The 22,169-nt window shown below is 45.4% G+C and overlaps 1 protein-coding gene across 2 annotated transcripts in view; it reads left to right on the top strand.

Moving 5' to 3' along the window:
- The first annotated feature begins 16,984 nt into the window (after nucleotides 1-16,984).
- MRAP2 (melanocortin 2 receptor accessory protein 2) overlaps nucleotides 16,985-22,169 on the top strand; it is a 46,659-nt gene continuing 41,474 nt past the window's right edge. Inside the window, exon 1 of one of the 2 annotated variants that reach the window (XM_037039449.1) lies at nucleotides 16,985-17,222. The gene's annotated coding sequence lies outside the window, so the exon portion shown is untranslated. The remainder of the gene's footprint in view (nucleotides 17,223-22,169) is intronic. The other variant, XM_037039448.1, reaches the window with a different exon arrangement.

The raw sequence follows: 22,169 nt of genomic DNA, 5'->3' as shown, positions 1-22,169 counted from the left end.
TCATTTAGAACAGTGTGCTTAATTTCCTTCATTTGTTGTGATTTTCATGGTAAAGTTCTTAAAACTTGGCAAAAGGATAAAAGGAAAAGAGTGAAACATCTATGGCCATTTTCCTTTTCCATTATTAGTTTAGAGAGCCATGTTGCAGTGAACCTGTACTCCTGGGCGTCAGGAAATGAGGCAGTGGACCTTGAATTTTCCCAGAATGTAGGGTCACATGCTGTTGCTCAGATGATACACAATCACAGTTTGATAGAAGGAACTAGTCTGTATTGTGTGGTTATTGCAAGGTGTGTGGCATAGGACAAGGACTGCCACCCTGAGCAATGGTAATAGCCAGAAATTGCCTGATGAAGAGCTTTAATTATGTTTTCTCAAGCTCTTATAATGGCTATAAAATGGCTTTCTTCTGTTCTCATACCACCTAACCTTGTGAATCTCTGCTTCCTGCTGTCTTTGTAGGCCTGTTAAAGGACAGTCTAGCATTTTAAACCGCAGCATCAAAAATCATGATTGAATTTTTCCCTTTCTGTTCTGTGGGCTTTGGATTCAGCTCTAAAGAGACATGGGGCTCTAGGGTAACGTGCTGACTGCTTAGAAACAGTCAGGCTAATGAAACAAGTGTGAGCTCATAAATGTACTTCACTACAAAGAAAAAGTGCCAGAGTTACAGCTGAAGGGGAACTTGATGGAACCACTATTCTGCTTGAGATTGGGAGAGTTGTGAACACTTTAATGGGAGGGGAGGGGTGTCTGTAAATCAAGTGGTCTTCCACATCCCAGACCACAAACTAGGTTAAGGCTATGTAACCTGTTGCATGGTTTTAGGTTTTTGCCTCCCAGATCTTTAATCTGTAAGGTTCCCCTGGGGTTGGAAAGGAAGACTTGGTTGAACATCTTTTCCATAACCATATTTCTTTCTCATATACTACGGATTAAAGCCTTCATGTGTCCATTAGAATGGAGTTTTTTTTTAAAATAATTTCTTCTTCAGATCTTGCTTTTCAAATGAAAATGACATAAAAACAGTTTCTGAGCTCATAATTGCTTTTTCTTGTGGTCTCTTAATACATCCCATTGAACAATACATTGCCCGTGTAGGACCGCATCTCTGGACTGGTCACGCAACACTAATAATTTAACTAGGTATCGTTATGAACAACTGATCATTCCTGGGGTTGGGGAACAGTTGGCCTGTTTATAAAGTAAATCTGCTAGTTCCATTAGGATAAAGCCTGAGGTTTGGGTTTTGTATGCTGTGTTGCTCTTTACTGCTAGGTTTCACCAGCCTTCCTTCACTTGCCTGAGGCAGTGTCTCGGAACCTTGTTCTGGGCACACAGCCGCACACAGCCCTGACAATTGCTCTGTGGTCACTGCAGGACACTGCTCAGACCTCTCTCCCTACTTCCCTTCCCCAAGTCCTGATATTGTCCAGAGAAGCAAATCGAGTGCCCATACCACACTGGGCCAGGGCCGCTGAGCACAGAGGCCCCTGAGGATTTTCCCGTCATTAGTCTGCAGCTGTGCCCAGGGCGTCTGTCTGTCCACACTGTTGAGGGAGCTTAGATTCTCCAGATGAGAGATCCCTCAGTTAGGTGTGCCCTGTCACACTGGTTAGCACATTCACCGTTTACTGCACATACTTAGACATGTTTCAGTAAATATCCATAAAATGAAGGAAAGGTAGTGGGGCTTTGCCCAGTCGGTACAAAGATGAAGCACTAACCGTACACAATTAAAGCTGCAGCGTTGGCCATTTTGCTTGGAGCCCCGGTGCTCTTCTGAGAAGAAGCAATGACGCTGAGGGTAAACTGAAAGGTGGTTGCTTGACGAGGTAGTCCCTTTCCAAAACACTTGACACTTGCAGCTGAATAAAGTTTATCTCGGAGAATGCGGGTGTGCTAAAGGAGGTGTAAATACCCCTTGGGGGTCTCTGCTTACCTAGTTTGGCTAATTCTGGTTAGGAAGGACCCACCTTCTCCGGGAACATACATAGAAACTTACAAAGATGACAGAAAGAAACGATAGCCATTCTGCCCAAAAGGAGTACAAGGCTCACGGTACTTAAGCAACAGTCTGCAGAGACTGGAGACTGGGTCCACTTCTCATTCTTCAGAGAGTGGTCATAACAGAGGAAGTGGTCCTGAGGGCAGAGCAGGCTGGATTCACTCATGTGTCCTTGTGGCTCTCGTTCTCGCCATCTGGACGGGATGAATTTCTGCCTTTTAAGTCTTTGTCTTAAAAAGATCTAATATGCTCCCCTGATGGGTTTATGTAGTGAATCTTTGTCCGTTGACTTGAAGGGAGGGTTTGCTCCCCTCCAGGATGTTCTTGCGGTGGCTGACTTTCTGGGACCTTTGGCAGGAAGAATCCCTCTCCTCGGAGAATCCTCCTGTGCACCCACCACGACAGTGACCATGTAACTAGTGAACCTCTCTTCCTTCCAGTAATACCAGCTTCAGAAATTGCGATTAAATTGCTTAGTGCCCAGTATCCTGAATATTCTAAAAGTTCTAAAATGATACTCCTGAGAATGTAACTGCCAGGTCAGGGAATCTCAGCATTTGATTAAGTCAAACCTAGAAACATAATTTAGAATTTTAAGATAACTTACACAGTACTTGTAATTGCTTTTTAAATGGCAGCCTTCTCCAAAGCCTGTATGTTTTGTACAACAGGGGCAGAGTTTATCTTGTTCACTCATATATCCCCAGGACCTAGTAGAGAGCCAGGAACCTACAGGCAGTTAAGAATGTTTGTTCTGAGTCACACTAAGGTAGTGTTTAGCTGGTGTGCCATAAAAGTAGAATCAATAGATGGCCCTTGGTCTGTCTGATGTATGCTGGATTATCTTGCATTAGCTTCAGTTCCCCTTTTATGTTTCTAGCAGTATTCTCATATATTCACTCACCTAGAAGAGGCTCTCAATTATTTTTCATGGCAAGTACAGGCTTGGCACATGGAAGGAGTTTATGGAATTATTGAATCCATGATTTTAGGAGAGTCATTTGGCGTCTGCAACAGGGAGCCTGAGCATAGAACAGGAAACAGGAAGCAGGTGGGACCCTCCACTCAGAACCAGTGGTGGAGACAGAGAGGGAGAGAGAAAACTTTGGCAAGAAGGTGGACTCCAGGCCGTAGCTGCCCATGCTGCCCCTCATCTTGTGAGTGACTTCTGCCCACTGTCTGCTGGAGATGTCTCAACCTACATGCTGAGGTTCCCATGTATGTATCTTTTTAGATAGAGAAGGAAGATTTTAAGGTAGGGAATAAATGAAATGCTTTTAATGTTTTTCTTTTTTTAAGATAATGAGATTTTTAAAAAGATTTTATATATTTATTTTTAGAGAGAGGGGAAAGGAAGGAGAAAGAGAGGGAGAGAAGCATCAATGTGTGGTTGCCTCTGTCATGCCCCCTGATGGGGACCTGGCCTGCAATCCAGGCATGTGTCCTGCCTGGGAATCGAACTGGCAACCCTTTGGTTTGCAGACCTGTGCTCAATTGACTGAGCTACACCGGCCAGGGCTTACATATTTTTCTTAAAATATTTTAAATGATAGCATAGCAGACTGTATGAGTATGGATTCTGGAGCAGACACCCGATTTGAATCGGGGAGGCTGTGTGACCATGGACAACTTATTTAAGCGCTTTCTGCCTTAGTTTCCTCAACTATGAAGTGGGAATGGTGAACATAATAATACCTACCTCATTCATGTGGCTCTTATGGGGATGAAATGAGTTAATTTTCATAAAGAACCATGAATGGTCATAACCATTCATGACCTATAGTAAGTGACATATAAATGTAGGTTAAATATAAACAAACAATTGTCTTTGGGGAAAGAAAGATACGGATGTTGCCATGTTAGCCTCTGGTCTCTGATTGTGTTGCAAATATTCTATATTTTTGTGTCTTCTTTAGAGGATGCAGAAGCCCATGATGCCTGCATGAGATTTAAGGAGCCTGAGTTATTGATTTTAACCTTGCTTTTGGGGTAGAGTTAAACCTCTCCTGCCCAATGAAGTATCTGAAATGGAGCCACAGTTTATTGCTCTTTGATGACTTGAATTTCATTCTGCTTCCAAAATCTGTGGGAACATCCAATAGACTTTGGCAGAAACCTGTGCTCGGATGGGCACTGCAAGCCCCGAGTTCTCATCAGAAGCTGGAGGGAAGAACTATTTTTTTCAAGCAATTTACTTGCCCTCTAATGACACATCTTGCCGAATCTCCCTGATTTTTGAGGTAAATGATTTCACCGGGTCCCGGAGGGGCCTGGCAGCTCAGTTTCTCATCCCACGTCACCAGAGACTGTTTCCGGTGACTAGAGCAACCACAAGTGCGTTCGTATTGTGAATGTAATCAGGTGCCATGCTGCTTGCGGACTCACCGGAGTTGTACAGCAGACTGATCTCAGAAGGACTACGGGAAACTAGTGTTCCTTTAGTCCTCCACCATTAGAAAGAAGTTCTCACAAACTTGGGTTTTTCTCTTCTAAGGCAGGTATCTTACTGAGGCTGAGCCCAGAGGGATAAAAATAAAAGTTAAGAGGAAATGGGTAGAAAATTGTAATGGCTGGGAAGTCTGGGGACAAAGGTACACTTTACAGACCCAGGTGTGGGGTCGGGAAGAGGCAGAGCAGGAGGCGGGATGAAGGGATGTGTGCCTAAGAATGTCCTGATCCACACGCTGCTCGGACGGTGCCTGCATTCCTGCTTGCCATGGTCATCTCGGTGGGCTGAGTACATTTGTTCAAATGTTCCATCCATCTGGCAAGACTTGCTATTGTTTGGTATCATTATTCTTGGTCTGATGTTAGGGGCTTTGCTGAATTCAGAGTCAAAAAACAGTTTATAAGGAAAGCCCTTTATTGTGCGTTAGAGAGATACCTATGGGATGGAATGACATCTATGCTTGGGTTTCCTTAAACACCGGATCATTTCTGGCCCAGGCGCACACTCGAGGTCTCTCAGCAATGTGTGCTAGTTGAATCACTTACACAAGAGAGGGCCACTTTAGTCTTGAGACCTCTCCATTTTCTACTCGGCTGGCGCCATAGCTGATGTGACTTCCCAGAGAGCCCTGTCCCAGAGACTCACAAACCCCAGTTTTATTTAGCAGAAGCAAACCTAGGCAAACTGGTACATGAGAAGGACGCTCCCACTCTCCGTTCAATTACTGTGCTTGGCAGGAGACCCATCATTCATTTCTCTACAAGGATACTAGATCACGTCACACTCGTTATTTCCTGTGATCCATTTTTCTCTGCCCACTTAACAACAAGATTGCAGACCCACTAATCTTGTCCTCCAGTGATAAATGGGTACTTGTGTGGACAGCCTGGGGCAGCATGGCTCTAGGAAACCCACGCTGAAAGCAAACATCACAGAGCCCACTCCTACTCTAGGAAAGAGCCATGTTATGAGACCTCCCCAATCAGCAGAGAGTAAAAAACTTATTTTCAACTTGAATTCACAATACTTCTTCTGGCAATTTTCCCCCTCATCATGGCTTGATTGAGTTCCCCAAGCCAGCAGCATTTCTGTGAGAAGGAAGCAACCCAGCTCTCAAAAATGCTCTCAGGCAGAGAACAAAGCTGCAGCGGAGAGCTGCCTCCTCGTCTCCCTGGGAGATGCTCCAGTTTTATGGAAAGTCTATTTGTGGGCAAACCCATTCATACCTGGCAGTGATACTCATTCGAAGCAGCCCATCCTTGATTACACTTTTATGTGACAATGCATACAGAATGAGCTGTTACTTATGAGTAACATAATTAGCTATTACATAACTGATGCTTTGCTACCAAAAGGAGCATAAACAGTCATTCGTATACCTAAAATACATTTTTTTCAATTCTCACCTAAGGGGAGAGAAAGAAACATTGATTGGTTGCCTCCTGCATGTGCCCCGGCTGGGGATAGAACCCACAACCTATGTATGTGACCTGACAGGGGATTGAACCCACAACCTTTGGTACACAGGATGAAGCCCCAACCAACTGAACAACCAGGTCTGGTCTACCTAGAGTCTAGTTTTCACTTATGAACTCAAGTGCAAAAGTCTAGACTCAAAATCTTGCCTTTTCTCCACAAGGTGAAGACTGTGGCCATATGATCAGGCATAAATAACTAAGATTGGCAGCTGCTATGCTGTGATGAGCATTTACTGTGTGACCAACTCCATCAAGGCTCTTCATGTAAGTGATCTCATTCTAGAGGCAAACATCCTGGAGGCCATGTGTGTCCCTACTTGGCAGATGAGAAAACTGAGGCACGGAACAGAGACTTGACCCTTGGTCTCGTTAACTCTGACCCTGCGTTCTCACTGCCTGTTATTTTGATTCTGCTTAACTGCTTAGATTCCACCAAACAACTCTGTTTCATTACTGATTTTCAAAATTTTTTCACAAGTGAACAAGAGTGGCTACTTGTTTTGCCAGGGCACAGACACGCATGAGTTTGGAGCTCTGCTCAGGATTAAGCTTTTGTAGGTTTTCCCATCTACCTAGATAGCTATGAGTTTTAACTTATTCTCACCTGATGTCCCTTCCCTTCTACTTCCAATATGCTCCCATATATTACATAGAATTTGTTAATGTGTAACACATTTATAAATGTATGACACTTACGTTATATGTATGTATGTGTGTAAATATATGTTCTCTCTCCTGCCATGAAAAGATGTGTTTTCTTAATTTCCAAGTGCAAAGAATGCCTATGTTGTCACAAGATAACTCTATTTCTCGGTAAATACAGTTCAGTGATAATATTGAAGAACTTTATTAAAGCACTGGAAAACTAAAGGCCAGAATTTAATTAAAAAGAATATCTGAGAAGCACTGAGAAATAGTGATGCAACTGTCAGAACCATCAATGCTTTGCAATGAACAGTCAGTCAGACCCCTGTTTTGCCAAGGCGTTGGTCCTACACACGTCTCACCAGCATTTCTGTTATCGATACACACACCGTTATCTTATGAAACGTTACAACCTTCTGGTTTCTTCAATGTCATATGAAATGCTACAACCTTCAGCTTTCTAGGTACTGTAATTTCACAAGAACAACATACTTTAAGAACAAAATATATAAATAGCATTTGATTTTTATGAGTTGTGGTTCTCTATTAACAAACATCGGTAAAGCATGTGCTATGTGCCAGACATGAAGCTGTCACAAATGGACAAATACAACATTAGCCTTTGAGTATGTCATAGCTTAGAAATTAAACTATAGCCCTGGCTGGTGTGACTCAGTGGACTGAGCTCTGGCCTGTGGACCAAAGAGTCTCCAGTTCGATTCCCAGTCAGGGTACATGCCTGGGTTGTGGGCTGGGTCCCTGGTGTGGGGTGTGTGAGAGGAAAATACACATTGATGTTTCCCTCCATCTCTTTCTCCTTCCCTTCCCTTCACTCTAAAATAAATAAAATCTTTTTTAAGAAAAGAAATTAAAATATATTAGGCTTGTAAGGAGCACTGCTTCTGAGACTTAATCTCTTTGCTACATTGAAAATGCAGTAATTTTTAGGGAAGTCAGGACTTCTGAAGTCCGACTCCTGAGGTCTGAGGTGGGACTGTAGGCCTGCAGGCTCCTCCGTGTACAAAGGGGCCACAGGTTAGGTGACAAGGCTGTGACCGGAGCCCTGGGGCAGCAGATGGTAGGGCCAGAGGTTCGTTCTTGCCCCACGACTCGGTGTGTGCCCCTGGGTGAGCCATTGAACCTCTCTAACGCTTAGCTGCCCCATACACAGTGGGGAGCACGTCTCCCTTGCTCACCCCACACCCTCATCATGAGATCAAATGAGAAAATACACTCAAAAACATTTTGAAAACGGTCAGGTATTTGTAAGCTCCCTGAAGGCACATATTTTTAATCTGTTCTCATTTTCGCTGCTCTAGCATCAAAACAATCACTGAATAATAATAAATACACAATACATATTTATTAAACAAATGCACACCACAATAAAAATCTTGCTTTTTGCTTTGAACAATTCAAAATTATGGTAATTGATTTTTCTTTTTTCACAAAAGGGAAAACTCATTTGGTGTGACTTCTAGAGGCGCCACACCTTAGGGTCGGAAGAGATCTTACAGAGCACCCCGCCCAGCCTTGCAAGGTGACTTAGATTCCCCGACTCAGCCCTTGCTGGGGGCTAGTCCAGCCTTCCGGATCACAGCTACCAGGGTGGGGGTGGGGGGTGCTCTCTCCAGCCACCTCCCTGTACCGAAATTACTTCCATCCAGGCTAAATTGAATCCTCGTTTATAAACTTAGGGCACTTAATCACTATATTTTTTTTAGTGAGATAAGTAGAAATTTAGACTTTTTAAACAAAAAGCAAAAACACTTTCTCTGGTGTATGACTGCTGTGACCCACACAAGCTCTTAGGAAGGCGGACATTGTAGGCACCACCTGTTGGTGGACACCTGAGAAACGGCTGCAAATGGCAAGTGAGCATGAAAGGACGGAGAGAGCAACTGCCGTGCGGTCTGTTGCACCCTCCATTACAGAAAGAGAATGCGGTATCATTGCAGCAAAGCTCGTGGTAGGAAAAACCTGGACTCTACCTGTCTGTCAATAAGGGGATGGTTACGCTCTGGCATCTGTTTAATGAGATATTCCAGCCATTAACAGTTGATGCTTCTCAGGATCATATAATAAAATAGAAAATGGTTAAGTATAATGAGATTAAGTTAAAAAATACAAATTTATAGGGATCACATGATTTCTGGGTAAATACAGATGTAAACAGCTGTGTCTTACAGTGGCCTACAAGCACATGTAAAACACCATCGACATTTTGAAGGTAGTGAAGTTACAGATCATTCCCTTTTCTTTTTTTCAGCTTTCTATAAAGTGCTGATGCTACTTTTAAAATAACAAAAACTTAAATGTTAAAATAAGAAAATTTTTTTCACCATTTCTGAGTTCTATATACAAACACACATACCTAGACACACACATGCACACACAGAGACATCTCTTTTTCCTCTTCCTCCTCCCCCTCCCCTTCCCCCTCCCCTTCCCCCTTCCTTCTTCACATTGAGAGACACATTTTGGTGGGGTCAAAAATATTAAGAATACAGCCCTGGCTGGTGTAGCTCAGCGGATTGAGCACGGGCCTGTGAACCAGACAATCGCGGTTCGATTCCCAGTCAGGACACATGCCTGGGTTGCAGGCCAGTTCCTGGCAGGGGCCAGTTCCCAGCAGGGGATGCACAAGAAGCAACCAGACATTGATGTTTCTCTTCCTCTCTCCTTCCCTTCCCCTCTAAAGATAAATAAATAAATAATATTTTAAAAAATATTAAGAATACTATTAGCTAGTATTCAGCACGCAGGAGCATATTCCTATTCTTGTTAAACACTAGTGTCCTCATCTGTAAAACGGGGATGGCAACAACAACAGTGACAGTTTCATAGAACTGGTGTGGGGTTTACCTGCATTGTCCACAAAGCACTTGGCATGGAGGGCGTGCTCTGAAGGTTAGCAGCCCTTACTCTGAGATCACCCTAAATTTGCAGTGCATTTAAGTTGCATGAGTGTGTGTCTACAGGTGCGAGTTGTCCAGGAAGACTGGAGGGGAGTGGGACCAGGAGTGACAGGGTTGGGGCTGAGAGGTAGAGTCAGCTCCCCCACCCACACCCACTGTCACGGTACCCCAGGCAGGTTTGCCAGGGACCTCACTGTCTGACACTCTTGAGAGATGAGGGGGAGACAAGGAAGATGTGGAATACACTGACTGGTTCTGGCCAGCGGTGCTGAGGAGCCTGCAGGAATTCAGTGGAGGCAGGTGGTGGGTTCCCACTTAAGCAGTGTCATTTTAGGGGAAGGTATCTGGGTCCGTTTGTGTTCTGTGATGGCAGGGACATACTGGCTTGGTCACAAACTGAAACTGGAGACTGAATTCCTTCATGTAAATGACAAGTGAAGAACTCCTCCTGGGCCAGGAAGAGAAAGGTGGAAGGAAGGCCGATTCCATGAGAAGATGAAGCCAAGCAGGGATGCAAGACATTAACCGGTGCTTCCTCACCGGCAGGTCGCCATGCAGACTGAGAGGAATCCACACAGAGCGCTCCTGCGGCTGTACCCTCCAATGTCAGTGCTGGCGGCAGTGTGCTTTTCCATCTTGGAATAATTCCTGGATGCTTTGATACAATTTAAGAAATAAAAGGAAGCAAGGAGCCAGGACAAGCCAGTCTCACTTTTCCATTGCTGTCAGAGTCGCTGAGCCCCAAGGCAATATACAGAAATGTCCTCTTTATTGTGTGAGAGTAAACAAACAAGAGCCACCAGAAATTCACTCCCAAATGCCCGATTTGATTTGGAGGAAAGAAATATTCATGCGTTAGAACTTTGGGCTACAAGTTAAGGCCATGTGGCTGTTGTTCCCCCCTGGTACACTGTGTACCTCTCTGGTGGTGTGAAATGTGTTCTAGTTGACATTTCAAACTGCCTGGAAGCTCTATCTTCCTGATTAAATTCCAAACATGAGCTAAAATACATTTGGTGTTTTGTCTGCCTGGTGCCATGCTCTGTGGGTGGAAGTCTGTGCAGTTCTACTAGAGGAAAACTAGAATTAGCAGCAAGAGAAAAGGAAGCTCTAAGCAAATACTCAAAGTGTTGGAAGGGAGGGAGTGGGATGCTGTCATAAGGAGGGCCCAGTGCATGCTGGGAATGCCTATGGTGTTCCCTGGTGTGCACCTACTCCATGGGACCAAAGGGAGCAGTTGGCAAAGGAAGCAGTTTACATATATATTCAGGGATAATTGTGCTAATTTGAAAAGAGCAACAATATAGCCAAGACAAGGCAAGCCAAGACAAGGCAATCAAATCCAATATATGCAAAGAGTAAGAAAGAGACAGGAGACAACTCTCACATTACCTAAGGAGGTAGGTAGAGAGCTTCTACCATTAATGACATGATTAGAGCATGGCCAGCTGCAACCTACCTGTCTCACATCTCAGAAGTTAAGGTTTCTGAACATTTACCTCCTATTTATTTTCTAAAACTTAACTGAGCAACTGTACTGTTGAATCGAGCCGTGCTCCTCCCTTGGGTAGCTTTGCATAGTGGAGTCTGTGTGTGTGCAATTTCACCAGAGATTAGGCTGAATGGGTTTTGTTGTGGAAAAAATGAATTACAGAGGTAACTGTCTTGCATCATATATTTTAACATCTGAAAACAAGGCTGCTTTTTTTTCTCATTTGCTTCAGTTGGCCCTTGCCTTGTTTTTGGACTCACTGAAATGCTGCCAAGTTTTCCTCACACAGACACATTAGCTATTAGGGATGTGTCCTCGTCTGAGACAGGTCTGGGTTTTACTGCTTCCTGCCGGGTGCACTGGCACACGTCCTAGTCAACTGGAAAATGAATGGATTTGTCCCAGGTCTTGGGCCAACACTGCGCCCCTGCCTTGCAGATCCTGAAAGCGGTCAGCCAGCTGTTGCCAGCAGGCGGTACCCATCTCCCCAACTCTAGGGTGGGTGTACCTGATGCCTCCAGGTTTTTCCCCCCAGTTCACTGTGTTTCCAAAACTTTCTTTACTACTCACTTGGTAACACCTTGCTGAGTTTCATTGCTGTTTATCCTTTTCCAGGAGAAATTTCTTAGCTAGATGGCATCACCTTGTAGAACTACAAGGGCCTGTATCCTTGTTGCCCGTCCCAGGTGGGCTCCAGGATAAAGCAAGGTCTCACCATCGAAGGAACTGATACCTGAATTACTCAAATGATGATTCTGATATATTTTTTGCCTTCTGCGGTTATTTTGATTTCTTTTCCTGCCGTATCCTCTCGTAATTTATTTAACCAGTTATTTCCTCTCCACTCGGTCTTCAACTTCTCTTTTTCTTCTGGGTCCTTATTCTATAAACATGTTTAAGAGTCCCTCATCTGAGACAAATAAATGAATACAGATTTTTAAAAAAACCACGACCTTTCCCTTAACTTCTCAACCTAACCATTTATTCAACCTGTGTTACTGTGCCCACTGTGTGCCAGGTGCTCCTGCGAGTGATGGCTGGAGGCAGGACAGTCACCGCTCTGGTGGAGCTAGTGTGGGGACTCAGATAATAAGCGTACAAATAACAGAAGCCCTACTGCTGCTCTGCTGTTCAAGGCTAGGACGTTTGGTGCCTTTTTAGAAGGCCTTCCATCAGCCTTCCTGTGGGCTGATACGGCCTTATTGATAGAACGTGGGCTGTATTTCAGTGTCCTGGGCTTTCATAGGCTTGCCCCAAAGTCCTCAGCACCCCCATCACATTCCCCTTCCCAGCCTCCTCAGAGGAGTGGCCTGTAGTGACAACCTTACTCCTCAACCAGCAGCATTCTGGCCTCAGTTCCTACCATGCGACCTCCATGCAAAAGCCAGTGGGCTTCAGTTCTTAATCATGACCTTGGCCTTTAGACACTATTGTTCATTTCTCATCAGGTTCCACCTTCTCTTGTTCACCTTCTATTTCTCTAGTTGTCTTTTAGTTTCAGGTTCCAAGCTTCTGACATCAGCCCTCATCTCTTTTCACCTTGTCTTCCCATGGAGCAGTCTTACCCACTCCCCCGGCTACTGCCGCGTGTCTCCACTTACGAACTCAGGCTGTGTTCAGATTGCCATGCCCGTATTCCCAGGACCTGGCCACAGGGCCCAACACAGCGGCACAGGACGCCACGCTTAGGGGGGTCCTCCTTGGAGATCGAATGTTCTGTGGTCATCATATTGAAATTCAAAATGTTATTTTTGAATTTGTGTTTTGTTAACCTATTAATTTGGTATCACTGCCCTAACAAAATACTGTAGACCGGGTGTCTTAAACAACAAAAATTTATTTTCTCGTGGTTCTGGAGACTGGAAGTCCAAGGTTAAGGTCCCAGCAGAGCTGGTTTCCTCTGAGGGCCATAAGGGAAGAATCAGGTTTCTCTCCCTGGCTTGCAGATAGCCATCCTCTTGCTGCCTCTTCACGTGGTTGTCCCTCTGTCCATGAGAGCTCCTGGTGTCTGGGTCCTAATCTCCTCTTCTAAGGACATCAGTCAGATTGGATTAGGCCCATGTGATCTTATGCGATCTTAATTACCGCTTTAAGGGCCCTGTCTCCAAATACAGTCACACTTTGAGGTACTAGATGTTAGGAATTCAATGTGGGAATCTGGGGGACACAAGTCAGCTCATAAAAGTAAGTGAAGTTTGGGAAGCAATGGGTCGTGCCCTGAGGGCTGACAGTTTTGGCTCACTGCGGTCCTCTTTCTGTTGCTTCTTTGGAACATGGTCTCATTTGCCAGCATCCTACCTATGGGCTGCCCAGCTATTCTCTGGCTCTGCCTTTAGGAGGAAACCTGGTATAGATGCTGTGAAGGTTAGGGTCCAGCCATCCTTGCCTGGGACTGGCGGCACCACTGCACATTTGCAGGTGATTTGGCAGAGTCATGCCTTGCACCCACTCGCAGGGATCCAGCGGTCCTTGGGTCGGGCAGTGGCTGTGGCAAAGGAAATTCACTTCCCCACCTCCTGGTGCTGGGTCAGTCAGCAGCTTTCAGAATCTGACTAAAATTATCAGACCTCTCCTGTGAAAGGTTCCCATTCATAACATCCATGATTGTATGTATTTTCAGGGGGTAATGGACTCCATCAAGGTTATTTGTGCACCCTTGTGATTTGGCTTTCTTTCCTTACTTTTCTTTCCAGCCTTATCTCAATACCACCCTCACAGTGACACATCCCTCCTGAGTGACTGTAGCCTTCTCTGAGTGAATTATCTTTTATGCCTCCCTGTCTTTGCAGATGACCTTTGCCTACTGTTTGCTTTTTTTCATTATCATTATAACAAATTACTGTATCACCTTCAAGATTAAAACTACATTCCATCTTCTCAGCGAATCTCTGGTGGTATTTCCTACTTCCCTATCATCCAAGTTAAGACAAAGTGCACTTGTGGGCCTCTGTGTGTCTAGAGATTGCAAGTGACTTTGATTGCAAGAACTGTGGGTTTTTCCAAGTTTTATTGAGATACAATGAACATATCACTATGAAAGTTTAAAGTATACAATATAATGGTTTGACTTACATATATTAGGAGATGAAATCCAGCCCACACCCTATTGCCAAGGCCACATCAGCCCACAGGAAGGCTAATAATGGAAGGTCTTCTAACAAAGGTACCAAGTGTCCTAGCCTTGACTAATAGTAAGTTTAGTTAGCATCCATCACCTCACCTAGATATAATAAAAAGAAAAAGCAAAACAAACAAAAAATGTCTTATCTTGTGAAGAGAACTCGGGATTTACTCTCTTAACAGCTTCCCCATGTGTCCCACAGCAGTGTAGCGGTGGTCGTCATGTTGTGCTGTCCATGTTCAACATCTCCATGTTGAAGATGCCCAGGAACTTCTTCATCTGGCGCCTGCAAGTCTGTACCTTTTGACTGCAGGCTTCCAGTTCCCCAAGAGCTGTGTTTTCACTGTGCTTATTTTCACAATGGCTGGTGCAGAGCTGCACTAGGGAAATACAAATACGTGTTCAACTTACTTCAGCTCACAGGAATGCACACGAGTGAACAAGAGAATGAGGAGCAGCAGGAGGTCGCGGTGAAGAGCACACAGTTCAGAGCCAAACAGTCCTGGGCTCAAGTCTAGGCTCTGTCATTGACTAGCACTGTGATCTTGGGGCAATTACTCTTAAACCTCAATTTTCCATTTCAGTACGGGGCAAACAAAATTTATCTCAAAGTCAAATCTTGCCAATTTGTATTGACAAATAACAACTATGGCTATTTTATGGCTCAGTCCTGCAACTAAATATCTGTGAGCTTGAAAGGAATTTTGGAATGAAAAGACAAAATTAAGTGACAATGAAGCTATGCTCCTATAGATTAATTTATTAACAAAAAATACTTATTGAACATCCTCTGGGTGCAAGGCACTATGCTAAGACCTGTAGAGAAATTAAATATAAAGCTGGCCCCTGGAGGAATAGGAGGAGCCCATTTAGAGTTAAACTCTAAAATGACAGGTGCCATGGAAGGGTATCAGATTTTTAGAGTAAGATTTCATTTGTAGCTGGAGCAGTGAGTATGGCTTCTTGGAGGAAGAGGCCTTTGACATGGCCCTTGAAGCGAAGGCAGGAAGATGTTGCTGGCACCAGGGGAGGGAAGGGAAATGGGTGCAGCCACGGCAAGGCGGAGCTGACTAGGGGAACAGAGGAACTCTGCCGTCCTGTTGACGAGGCTGCTCTCACTGGGCGCTGCAGTTTCAGCTTCTGAAGCTGATGGTTAGTGGCATTTTCCACATAGTACGAGGTGCCCTGTTCTCTGCCTTGAGAGCCATTGGTGCTCTGCCCAAAGGAGGCCACCTGACTCTGACAGCCAAGGCGGAGACTGGTGTTTTAGCAATAGCAAGCCTATAGCTCTGTTCTTTCTCCTTTTTAAGTAAAATTCCCATCTCCCATTCCCCTCCCCTTCTGCAACCATCACCTTATTCTCTCTATCCATGGGTCTGCTTCTGTTTTGTTTGTTCATTTATTTTTTATTTTATTTTTTTAGATTCCACGCATAAGTGAAATCCTTTGCTATTTGTCTTACTCTCATTTATTTAACTTAGTGTAATACCCTCTAGGTCCAACATGAATAGTCCATCCATGTTGGATCTAGAGGGTATTTGGACCTGCCTAGAGGCAGTTGGACCACAAATGGCAAGATTTCATCTTTTTTATTCCCTCATTCTGTCTCTGCTCTCTGACCAGCTCCACTGTGCCCTGCCAACATGCAGTACAGGCTCTGCTCTGTAGGTGATGGATCACATTCAGGCAGACAGGAACATGCACCGGGAATCAACGTGGAGAAGTAGGGCAGGGACTAATGAGTCTCATCATAGATGGTCAGATTATGTCATCTAGAATTAAACTGCCTGTGAATGAGGCTGAGGCGCATGCACACAACTGTACAGATGGTTTGCAAAATATTTCATTTCACACGTAATAATGACACAAGAGGTTTTTTTTTTAAGTTATCAGCCGCTGCATCTGATATCATTTCCAGGAATCTTTTTCTGGCCCCAGGAAATTGAATTAATCACACCATTGGCAGCTGGCGTGGGTACTGCTTATGCGGCGTTTCTGCCGATACAGATATGGACTGATAAAGCTAGGATTCTGGGGCACCAGTCTTTCTGAGCTTGAAGGCCAGCTCTTCCACTTACTAATATGTGACCTTGGGCAATTCATTTACAGTTTCCTCATTTGTTTCATGGAAATGGTAGTCATACTGCCTGACATAGCGCCTGTGAGTAGTAAAAGAAATGGCCCCTACAGCTGTGAACAACTCGGGCAGCGGAATACTTTCTCCTCAGATACCAGAGTGACCTGCGCAGCCACTCTGGCATGCTGATTTCACAATGCACCCACACCATCAATATTCTCTCCCCGCTGCCCGAGTTATATTTCTGTACAGCTTTTCCAGCTGTTTCACACACTACACACTTTACTCATTTGTTATGTTTACTTCCTGTGTCTCACCTGACGTATAAGCTCCCGGAGGCCGGTTCCCTAGTGTCCAGATCAGTGTTTGGCATGGAATATGGACGCAGTAAATATTTGCTGAGAGTGCGGAGTGAGCCCCGTCTGCCAATTTGAATCTGCTCCCAGCCTACTCCTATTCTCCTGGGGCCCGGTCTGGGAGTCATTCGACTGCATTTGGCACCAGTATGTACCAGGATGCGGGAGGAGAAGTAAAATGGAGGTAGTAATTTTAGTACCTCGTGCCGGAGGGCCCAGCCCTTATAAACTTGAACCCAGTGCTGAGGGTTTATAATGAATCTTAGTCCTGCTGCCCCATTCCCTCTCACTCAGCTTGGTTACTCAAAGTTGGCCTGAAGGACCCGCTGCAGAGCCTGGGGTGAGGGGGTGGTGAGAGTGGGGGATGGCGAGTGGGTAAAGAATATTCTCAGATTTTTGTTCCTTTCTTTCCTGCAAGGTCTTACCCTGATTGTGAGTGAAGGCGGCTTTAGCAGGAGAGGCTTCTCCAAAGCTCACCTCTTCTTGGTCTCGGCACCCACGGGCTGGGGCGGCAGCCACTGCGCCCCGCACCGCACAACCTCCAGTCGGGAGCAGAGTCCCCGCCCCGTGCAGTGCACCGCAGCACCGGGAGCGGTCCGCCCAGCCCTGGGAAGCCGGAGGAGGAGGAGGCGGCAGCGCCAGTGAAGCTCACACACCTCGGAGAATCGGCGCCCACAGGTCAGGGCACCCCAATGGCTAATTGCGGGAGGGAGGGGGCACCCTGGATGCGCAACTTGGGGCACGGGAGTGGGGTCCTTGAGGCTCCAGGAAAGGCAGTCAGCTCAATTGGGTTTGGGGATTGGGTTTGGGGGTGATTTTCGGTTTGGGATTTTTTTTTGGCAGGAGCTGGGTGAAATGGGTGTGGGAAAACTGGGGTGTGAGCGTGGCCAGGGAAAGAGTGGGGCCTAAGTTTGAAACCTTTCTCGCAGTCCACCGATGTGAGTTTCTCTGCGGAGGGCTTTGGAAAAGGCTGGAAGTGGCGGCGCTCGGGGGTTGGGTGGGTTTCCTCCTCTCTGCTTAGGAGGACCGGGTCACACCTTCTCCCAAAGGCGAGAAAACTTTCTACGATCTGCTCTCCTGTCTGCCACCCTTGTGTCCTGCAACTGAGAGACCTTCTGGGCTCGGGATTCTCCGGGTTCGAGCGAAATGTACTGTCCGCTGTCCACTGGCGGAGGTGCTCGCCTCTCTGGTGGACAAGATTCTCAGAATGAACCGCGTTGGGCAGTGAGTTCATTTTGTTTGCACTGGGTAGTCTGCTGACAGATCGTTTTACTGATTAGAGGGAAATACGCGGTTCGTTTTTCTCTTCCTTCCATCCTTTCTGCATAATTAATCACGGAAGTCAGTGTCGCCTCCTTGGAAACTTGTTCAGAGGCTTTGTGGTTTCCGCAGCAAAGATAACACGAGGACTTGGACATTGCCCTGGATTTAATCTGACAGCGACATAGCACTGCACGGTGTTCTGAAAGCAAAGGGAGCTTGGGGGGAAGTGTCTGTGCTACTGGGGAAAAAGAAGGGCACTCGCATAAATAAATTAATTCTTACAAAACCTCCAAAGGTAAGCGGTAGTATTTCTAGTTTACACGTGAAGAAAACAGGTGGAGGTGTTAAATAAGTTTTCCAGCTGAATCCCCCAGTTACTAATGGGATCTGCAAACTGTGACCGTGAGGCTGGTGTATGTTTGGTGCACCACCAAGAATCTAGCAAGGAAGGTGACCTGGCCTGCATGGGTAAGTTCCAGAAAGCAAGAGGCCACCCTGAGCTGGCGTGCCCACAATAAAAGATCAGCAGGAGCATTTAGTGTTTAAGGAAGATGAAGAGATATTAATGGACGACCGGAGAAAGAGTAGCTCTCGGTCTATTTCTTTACAAAATGGGAAGGTCCCCTCTCCCCACACCTAACCCTGAAGTGGGCTGGATTGTTCAAGCACAAACAGCAGGCAAGCTCCAGCGTGAAAGCTTTCACAGTAACCTTCGAGTAGGCTTTAGAGATGAAAACAGCCTGGAGAGTTTTCAAAAGAAGGAACAATTAGATCTTGGCAGTATTCCAAAATAAATTCTTCAAGAAGATAGCTCAAGATCACATGGGAAAGAATTTAGGGAGACAATTTATTGCAAACTAACTTCTGTTTCTTTTCCAGCAACCTACTGGTCTGTAGATCGGGGCACACCATATCCATTGTTTTCCCAATGTGGGTTGGGACTCATTAGGGTAATGACATCCATGTAGTGAGTTGCACCAGCATTTTCTAAAACATGAAATTGTTAGAAGGGAAGAGGAAACATCAGAGTGCACAGAGCTATCTATTGTTTTGTGAACCATGTGTGTTAATTCTTTTATTGTTATTTATTATTATTTATTATTATTATTATTAACAAATGCCCCCAGTGATAGGGGGCCTGGATGGGGGTGGAGGGAGTTGCTCCCAGCCCCACAACTCCTCCCCATGTGTTTTCCCTGTTTATCCCACTGCCTCTGCCTGGGTATCACAGCTGTCCCTGGCTGCCTGCCCTCATTGGCCTCTCCAGGTCGACCCCATCCTGCTCACAGTGGGTGGCCTTCCTTGCAAATGATATCATCAGCACATTCTGGAAAACGGAACCTTTCTCCTCCCCATTACTGTAGGCCCCCCGATGTGGGGGTATTTTGCCAGTCAGAATTCATCTCTGATTCCTTTATTTTTGACCTTTTAATGTGCCCAGGTGACAGCAGCTTAGTTAGGTTCGTTCAGGTACACACTGTGGTCCTCACAGCAAGAGGGCTATTGTTTTTTGGGCACATTATATTGTTGTATCCTGTCACAGAGGTTTCCGAAGTAAGGGACCTACAAATAATCAGTCACTGACACCCTCCCCGACATAGACAATCTAAAGTGTGTCTTGCCTTTGCAGAGGCATTTGAGAAAGTCTTCTACTGTCCCTGAGAACAACAGGGGAAAGAATGGACACACAGGACAGCTCTATCCTTCTCCCTGTGCCCCCTAGGTCTCACGCATCAGGGGAAAGACATAGTGGGGAGAGTTCTCAGAGTTGTAGCAAGTACAAATCTAGGAGCGTACTCTCCAAGACTTATTTTATTTACTAATACTAGAATGTTGAGCTTACAGTGGGGTTGAAGGTCAGGGGTCAGTTGGGGGTTGGAGAGGCTGGGTGAAAAAGGCGAAGGGACTCAGAAGAAAAAAGCACAGAGACGTGGACAACAGTGTGGTAGCTGCCAGAGGGAAAGCAAGGTGGGGGGTGGGGTGGGGCAGGGGTGGAAGAGGCAAAGGACTGATAAATGGTGATGGAATAGGACTTGACTTTGGGTGGTGAGTGCGCATTGCAGTGTGCAGAAGATGTGTTATAAAATTGTATACATGAAACCTGTATGGTTTTCTTGACCAATGTCACCCCAATAGATTCAATTTTAAAAAATTTAAAAAAAATGAAGGAAGGAATGGCCCCAGTGAGCAGTACTTCATGTGAGAGGACAAATCCTGGGGGCGTCAGTGGCCCACCAAGTTCAGAGTGAACTACACATAGTGTGAAGTGGCTGTCCCGTAGCAAATGGGGACTGCACTGATGAGGACAGGCCTCTTAATGGACATTTATATGGAGCTTATTGTGTGTTAGGCACAGTTATGAGTGTTTCATAATTTTGTTTCAATCCATGTAACAATCCCTTGAGTAGGGAATGTAATTATCACCATTCCCATCTATCAGATAAGAAGGCTGAGGCACAGAAGGATTGAGTAATTGGCACAAGATCACATAATCGGTAAGTAGCAGAGCTAATACCGGATGTGAGAACCTGAGCCCTTAGCCAGTGTCATCTCCCCCAAACCTGTGGCATTCGGATCAAAAGAGCCCAGGCCCACTTTCCTCCATGTCCCATTCTGCGTAGCCTCTTTATAAAGGACAGGGACCAACTTCAGGCTATCCAGAGGAAGGTGATGATGAGGGTCTGAACACCAGGCCTTCTGAGGAACAGAGAGCATTTAACTTGGCAAAAAAGAGGTATGTCTAGTTACCTGAGCAGCCCTCAGACCCCTGAGAAAGAAGAGGTGGCTTTGTTCCCAGAAGCAGATCAAGCCGATGCTGGGTGACCTCCTATCAGGACTGGGGAGAGGATTCAACCCAATCTTCACCAAACTGGGTGAAGATTTTGTTGTATTTTATGTCACCGAATGCTCCGTTCAATACTCAGATTCCTCAATATTGTTAGATATAAGAGAAAAATAAACTTTAAAAATAATTGGAAATTAGCAGGTTATCTGAAACATTTATATGCATTTGGTACTAAAAAATAAGTTACCAAATCAAAGTTTTGACTGAGACAGTTACGCAAGTTATGTAAAATTCGGAAGGAAAGTGACAGACCACCAAGTAGAAATTTCAGTGTAGGCATTTGAGACCTTTTCCATAGCTCTTGAACCACTGGTCATTCCAAGAATGTGAGAATTGAGAGAGCAGGCTTTGTTAAACAGGTTTCTTCAAAGGGCTCTTTGGTCACTTCCTTCATCCCAAACCTGGTGTCCGGAGCTATTGTGGGGCCACTAGTTGAGCTGTACATGTGTTCCCTGCATGGCAGGCTCACGTGGTGGCCTGGGCAGCAGGGTCGCCTGCTTCCCCAGAGTTTGTGACGACAACGGATGCCTGAGGGTGTACTGGGGGCCAGGTTGGGGCACATGGGAGAGAGTGCTGGCCTGGGGGCCACTCTAAATTCAGCCCAACAGTGAGGGTACCCCAGCAGCGAGAGTTTCCGGAATCTAAGAGGCTAAGGGAGAAGTGAGCAGTCAGTTGAAGGAGAGTGAATATCACTAAAGCACCCATAAACAGTGTGAAGACAGTTACTATAGCCTTGTCCTGTTGCTTTGATCTTGGAGGGGTGAGAAGCTGTTCCCCAGTTAGGCATAAGGTGGAAAAGGAGAAAAGAGGTCAGCTGTCCCCCAGTCCCTGCAGGAGAGCGGTGTGCAGCGGGACCTAGCTGGCACTGGGCGGGAGATTTAGTGTTATAACGGGGTTGGAGTTTCTTTAATTTCCAGACTATAAGTGTTCATCCTTTTGGGACTTTGAAGTGGTTGCTTGAGCAGAAAGTCATGGGACCTGCTCACCCATTCATCTGAGGGCATGGAGGTTGAGTCCAAGAATGTGTTTTAAGGGGCATTGGAAGAGAAATGTAAAATTATGAATCAGGTCCCACAAGTTGTGCCAGTTCAGAGCACGGGTCAGCTGAAGCAGTCAAGAGTGGCAGTGTGCTTGCTGATGTTACGTGTATTTCTGACTGTGGAAGATTTAGTGGCGGGAGCATTTAGAGTGCAAGGAAGTCGGACTTCAGAAGACTGGCTCAACAGGTAAAAATACCATAAATACTCAAAAGAAAAACCCTGTAAAATGACTACGGTTCCTAAGCAGACATTAATATGTTCTTGATGGTTGAAAACAACTTTCTCACGCGATTATCATATTCCCCAAAGTCATGGCTTATCTTCCGACTTCCCATAGCAAGCAATCGGAGAAAAACATTTTTTTCTCCTTAGGGAATTCAGGCTTATTGGACATATTCAAGGTTTTATATTTTGGAGACCAACTCTTAGACAGGATGGTTGTGTTATTTTTGGCTTATTTTAGGGTGCAAAGTGATT

The sequence above is a fragment of the Sturnira hondurensis genome, unplaced genomic scaffold (genome assembly GCF_014824575.4).
Source record: "Sturnira hondurensis isolate 20B ecotype Veracruz unplaced genomic scaffold, ASM1482457v3 Scaffold0025370, whole genome shotgun sequence".
Classification (NCBI taxonomy): Eukaryota; Metazoa; Chordata; class Mammalia; order Chiroptera; family Phyllostomidae; genus Sturnira; species Sturnira hondurensis.
This window is presented reverse-complemented; position numbering and strand designations above follow the sequence as displayed.